The sequence below is a fragment of the Tachyglossus aculeatus genome, chromosome 2 (genome assembly GCF_015852505.1).
Source record: "Tachyglossus aculeatus isolate mTacAcu1 chromosome 2, mTacAcu1.pri, whole genome shotgun sequence".
NCBI lineage: Eukaryota > Metazoa > Chordata > Mammalia > Monotremata > Tachyglossidae > Tachyglossus > Tachyglossus aculeatus.
The window spans coordinates 152,488,827-152,494,942 of NC_052067.1; the positions used below are offsets into that span (position 1 = coordinate 152,488,827).

Genomic DNA, 6,116 nt, shown 5'->3' on the forward strand with positions numbered 1-6,116 from the left:
TGCTTGGCACATAGTAAGTGCTTAACAAATGCCATCACTATTATTATTATTATTATCTGTCAGATATGAAGAGGGAGGGAGTTCAAGGCCAGAGGGAGGATGTGAGGAAGGGGTTAGCAGTTAGATAGACAAGATCAAGATAAAGGGAGTAAGTTGGTATTATTCATTCATTCATTCAATCGTATTTATTGAGCGCTTACTTTGTGCAGAGCACTGTACTAAGCACTTGGGAAGTACAAGTTGGCAACATATAGAGACGGTCCCTACCCAATAGCAGGCTCACAGTCTAGAAGGGGGAGACAGACAACAAAACAGCAGATATTAACAAAATAAAATAAATAGAATAGTATTAGAGGAGTGAAGTGTGTTGGCTAGGTTGTAGAAGGAAATCAACAAGGTAAGATAGGAGGGAGAAAACTCATTGAGAGCTTTAAAGTGGTTGGTAAGGTGCTTCTTTTTATGTGGAGTTGGATGAGTAAAAAAAAAAAATGATCCAAGCAGGTGAGTGGCAGGGGGACTGGAGGCAAAAAGGTCAGTGAGGAGGCTGGTACAGTAGTCAAGATGAGATATAATAAGTGATTGGTTAGAGCCGAAAGGGTGGATTTTAGAGATGTTGCGAGGGTACACCAAAAGGATGTGATGACAGATTGAATAAGTGGATTGAATGAGAGATGAGTTGAGTTATGTTGCCAACTTGTACTTCCCAAGGGCTTTACTAAGCACACAGTAAGCGCTCAATAAATATGGTTGAATGAATGAATGAATGAATGAAAGATGAGTTAAGGATAATGCCAATCTTCCAGACTTGTGAGACAGGGTTGGTTCATTCAGTCATATTTATTGAGCGCTTACTGTGTGCAGAACACTGTACTAGGTTGGTTGGTCACGTTGTCTGAAGTCATGGAAAAGACAGAGGGGAGTACAAGTTTTGGGTGGGAAGATGAGTTCTGTTTTAGACACGTTTAGTTTGAGGTGTTGGAGTGACGCCCAAGTAGAGATGTCCTGATGGTGGGAAGGAATGTGAGACTGCAGAGAAGGAGGGAAGTCAGGTCTGGAGAGATAGGTTGGGGAATCATCCATGTCAGGATAAATGAAGCTGCAGAGGCAAATTAATTCTCCAAGGAAGCGGGTGTAAATGGAGAATAGAAGGGGAACCAGAACTACTTCTAGAGAAACTCTCACAATTAGTGGGTAGGAGGCAGAGGAAGAGCCTACGAAAAACACTTAGAATGAGAGGCCAGAGAGCTAGAACCAGGAGAGGACCGCATCCTGAAGCCAAGGTTAGATAACGTTTCAAGAAGGGGGAAGATTAGTGTGGAAAGAGGTCACTGCATTTGTAAGAAAGAGGTCATTGGTCACCTGAGAGAGGGCAGTTGTATGGAATGTAGGGGCAGAAGAAAGATTGGAGGGGGTCAAGGAGATAATTTGAGATAACTGGAGATAAGGAGATAATTATCTTTCCTCCCTTGTTGACACCCATGCTTATCATCCGCTTAGCTGTTAAACTCCCTTCTCAGGCCCCCTGTTCCTCCCCCTCCTCCATCCCTCACCCCCAATGACCTGGCCTCCTACTTCATTAGTAAAATTAACTCCATCTGGTCTGAGCTCCCCAAAGACACCCCTCCCCCTTCTCCTTCTCCCCAGCTGTCAACCCTCTCCGCTAGTCTCCCATCCTTCCCAGCAGTATCTTCAGATGAGATCTCCTCCCTCCTCTCAAGTGCTACTCCATCCACCTGTGCTTCAGACCCCATTCCCTCTCATCTTATGAAAACTCTCGCCCCTTCCCTCCTCCCCTCCTTAATTTCCACTGGGACCATCTCTATATGTTGCCGACTTGTACATCCCAAGCGCTTAGTACAGTGCTCTGCACACAGTAAGTGCTCAATAAATGTGATTGAATGAATGAATGAATGAATGAATGAACTGGAGAAGATGAAGTGGAGGCAGTGGGTGTAGACAACTCTACTCAAGGAGTATGAAGTGGAATGGTAGGCTGGAGATGAGCCAATAACTGGAGAGATCTGTGGGCTCAAGTTCTGGGAGATCTGGGAGAAATATTTCTCAACTACAGCTCTGTAACATTCCTGGGAACTGGATTTTTCTCCATGGACTTACCCTTTCCAAATTCTTATGTCTATTATGAAATAAATGTTTCAGAGAATTAGAGTATTTGTTCAGGGGATTTCCCAGGATTTTAGTTTTTCAAATGTCCGATTAGCTTTGAAAATATTTAACTTTGTTTTGGGAGATAGTATCATTTAGGCAGTGTGCTGTTTTATTACAAAGCGCTCAGTAAATAAGATTGAATGAATGAGTTATTAGTGTCCAAATGGGGCTGTAAGAAAAAAGTCCCTGGAATTCTAATTTATCTTTATACTATCAGCCATCCCATTCGGTTTTACAGTAACAGGGGTTAAAAGGTCCCTTTTGATATGGCTGGAATTATTTAAATTAGTATCACATACTGATATAGTTATTTAAATTAGAATTCTCCCCTTCTAGACTGTAAACCCCCTCTCAGGGTCTCACCTGGAGAGTTTCCAGTACTCTACCAGTCTCAGCTATGGGAGGGAGAGTCAAGTAGAGGCATACTCATTCCATTCCTAGTTTGGCCACTGGCTAGTGAGTGGAAGGCAATCCGCTATGAGTCAAAACTCACCCATGCTGGGCAGCAGCAGCATGGATGAGAATCGAGGGTGGAGAATCACGTTTACTGTGTGGAAGGAGGCAATGGTAAACCACTTCCATAGTTTTTACCAAGAAAACTCTATGATACACTACCAGAATGATGGCAGATGGAGAGCGAGGTGTTCTGAGAGAGATGTGTCCATGGTGTTGCTATGGGTCGGAAACAACTCGACGGCATAAGACAAGACAAGACTGTAAGCTCCCTGGGGACAGGAAACATGTCTACCAACTCTATTGTATTGTACTCTCCCAAGCTAAGGTATCCTGCTCTCTGCACAGTAGCAAACAAGAAATACCACTGGTCGATTGGTTGATTTCCCTCCCAAACCCTGCCCTCTCCCTGACTTTCCAATCACTGTAGACGGCATTACCATCTTTCCCATCTCACAAGCCCACAACTTTGGTGTCAGCCTTGACTCCGCTCTCTTGTTCACCCCACACAACCAATCTGTCACCAAAACCTGCCAGTCTCACCTCCACAACATCGCCAAGATCTGCCCTTTCCTCTCCATCCAAACCACTACCTTGCTGGTTCAATCTCTCATCCTATCCCGACTGGATTACTGCATCAGCCTCCTCTATGATTCATTCATTCAATCGCATTTATTGAGGGCTTACTGTGTACAGAGCACTGTACTAAGCACTTGGGAAGTACAAGTCAGCAACATACTCCCAACCTTCTGTATCTCCCCACTTCAGTCTATACTTCTCTCTGCTGCCCAGATTGCCTTTGTACAGAAACACTCTGGGAATGTTATTCCCCTCCTCAAAAATCTCCAGTGGTTGCCTGTCAACGAACGCATCAAGCAAAAACTCCTCACTCTCAGCTTCAAGGCTCTTCATCACCTCGACCCCTCCTACCTCACCTCCCTTCTCTCCTTCTACAGCCCAGCCCACACCCTCCGTTCTTCTGCTACTAACCTCCTCACTGGGCCACGTTCTCACCTGTCCCGCCATCGACCCCCCAGCCTAAGACCTTCCTCTGGCCTGGAATACTCACCCTCCGCCAAGCTAGCTCTCTTCATCCCTTCAAAGCCCTACTGAGAGCTCACCTCCTCCAGGATGCCTTCCCTCACTGAGCCCTCTTTTTCCTCTCCTCCTCCCCATCCCCCCGCCATACCTCCTTCCCCTCCCTACAGCACTTGTATATATTTGTACAGATTTATTACTCTATTCATTTTACTTGTACATATTTACTATTCTATTTATTTTGTTAATGATGTGTATAGAGCTATAATTCTATTTGTTCTGGCAATTTTGACACCTGTCTACACGTTTTGTTTTGTTCTGTCTCCCCCTTCTAGACTGTGAGCCCGTTGTTGGGTAAGGACCGTCTCTATATGTTGCTGACTTATACTGTACAAGCGCCTAGTACAGTGCTTGGCACACAGTACGTGCTGAATTCATTCATTCATTCAATCATACTTATTGAGTGCTTACTGTGTGCAGAGCAGGGTACTAAGCGCTCAATAAATATGATTGATTGAATGAATGAATTGATTATAACATAGTTTCTCAAGACTCACTGTGCATTCATAACAATACTGTATGCTTAAGAAATCCCATATTAAGTACTTTCTATTGTTAGAGTTCTGTGCCGATTACTAAGTGCTTGGGAGAGTACAATAGACTTCCGTTTCCTTCCTTCCTTCCTTTCCTTCCCTTCCCTTTGAATGATTCCTGCTCTCAAGGAGTTTACCATCTAGTGGGGGATACAGGTAGGAAAATAAATTACATGTAAGAGAAGCAATTCCCCTCTGAGGTTCACACCTGGAGAGTTTCCAGTACTCTTCCAGTTTTGGCTGTGGGTGGGAGAGTCAAGCAGAGGCCTACCCACTCCATTCCTAGCTTGGGTAGTGGCAAGCGAGTGGAAGGCAATCTGTTACAAACTCACCTGTGCTGGGCAGCTGCAGCACAGGAGAGAATCAAGGGCGGAGACTCAGGTTTACTGTGCAGAAGGAGGCAGTGGTAAACCACTTCTGCATTTTTACCAAGAAAACTCTACTGTGGAACAATTGCAAATGGAGGTGGGGCATTCTAGGAGAGATGCATTTATGTTGTTGCTATGAGTCGAAGACGACTAGACGGCCCAAGACAAGACAAGGGAGGCAATGGAGTATAAATATTTTTACATGCGGATGTGTATTGCAAGGGTGAGTAACCAAGTGAGTACTCAAATAGCTACGTGGCAATCACTTTGGGATGGGAAAATAAATCCCAGCCATTCTTACCTAGGAGGTTTAAACATGTCTAAATCTCCAGTGGCTACCAATCAATCTGCGCATCAGGCAGAAACTCCTCACCCTGGGCTTCAAGGCTGTCCATCACCTCGCCCCATCCTACCTCACCTCCCTTCTCTCCTTCTACAGCCCACCCCGCACCCTCCGCTCCTCTGCCGCTAATCTCCTCACCGTACCTCGTTCTCTCCTGTCCCGCCATCGACCCCCGGCCCACATCATCCCCCGGGCCTGGAATGCCCTCCCTCTGCCCATCCGCCAAGCTAGCTCTCTTCCTCCCTTCAAGGCCCTACTGAGAGCTCACCTCCTCCAGGAGGCCTTCCCAGACTGAGCCCCTTCCTTCCTCTCCCCCTTGTCCCCTTCTCCATCCCCCCATCTTACCTCCTTCCCTTCCCCACAGCACCTGTATATATGTATATATGTTTGTACATATTTATTACTCTTTTTATTTACTTATTTTACTTGTCCATATCTATTCTATTTATTTTACTTTGTTAGTATGTTTGGTTTTGTTCTCTGTCTCCCCCTTTTAGACTATGAGCCCACTGTTGGGTAGGGACTGTCTCTATATGTTGCCAACTTGTACTTCCCAAGCGCTTAGTACAGTGCTCTGCACACAGTAAGCGCTCAATAAATACGATTGATGATGATGATGATGATTTATCTCAAAAGCTTTACTCTGAAATTTCATTCAGCTTTTGTGGAATCCATTCCTACCAAGTCATAAAGAAGTCTGATCCCTCTTGCTCACATACTGACTTTTATCTATGCCCAAACTCACATACATATCCTTTTCTCCTTTGTTCTCTCTGTAATTTATTTTAGTGTCTCTCCTGCTAGCTTCAGGAGGATGGGAATCCTGTCTACCAATTTTGATGGACTCCTCTAAGCCCTCAGTACAGTGCTCTTATGGAGTAGGTGCTTAATAAATACAATTGATTGATTCATTGATTTATTATTGACTCCAGCAAAGGGGATGGTATGACAGAGAAGGGAGAGGAGGGAGTCTGATGGCAATATGACTGCTTATGCCTTGCTTAATGTCGTAGAGGAATAGCCTCAGATGAGTTGAAGAGAAAGAAGTGCATTTCAGTGATCTTTCCTGAGTAGCCACTGGACTGAAACTGGGACCTTAAGATCAGTCTGACTAGAGCTATAAGCCTGGTTTTCATATTTTTCATAAGAATAATT

General features: G+C 44.7%; 2 non-coding genes across 2 annotated transcripts; both read left to right on the top strand.

Moving 5' to 3' along the window:
• Nucleotides 1-2,511: 2,511 nt before the first annotated feature.
• LOC119924552 lies at nucleotides 2,512-2,649 on the top strand. Its single transcript, XR_005449260.1, has one exon. It is a non-coding gene; the product is annotated as a small nucleolar RNA SNORA7 (small nucleolar RNA).
• Nucleotides 2,650-4,440: 1,791 nt separating this feature from the next.
• Nucleotides 4,441-4,578, top strand: LOC119923971. Its single transcript, XR_005449013.1, has one exon. It is a non-coding gene; the product is annotated as a small nucleolar RNA SNORA7 (small nucleolar RNA).
• The last annotated feature ends 1,538 nt before the right edge of the window (nucleotides 4,579-6,116 follow it).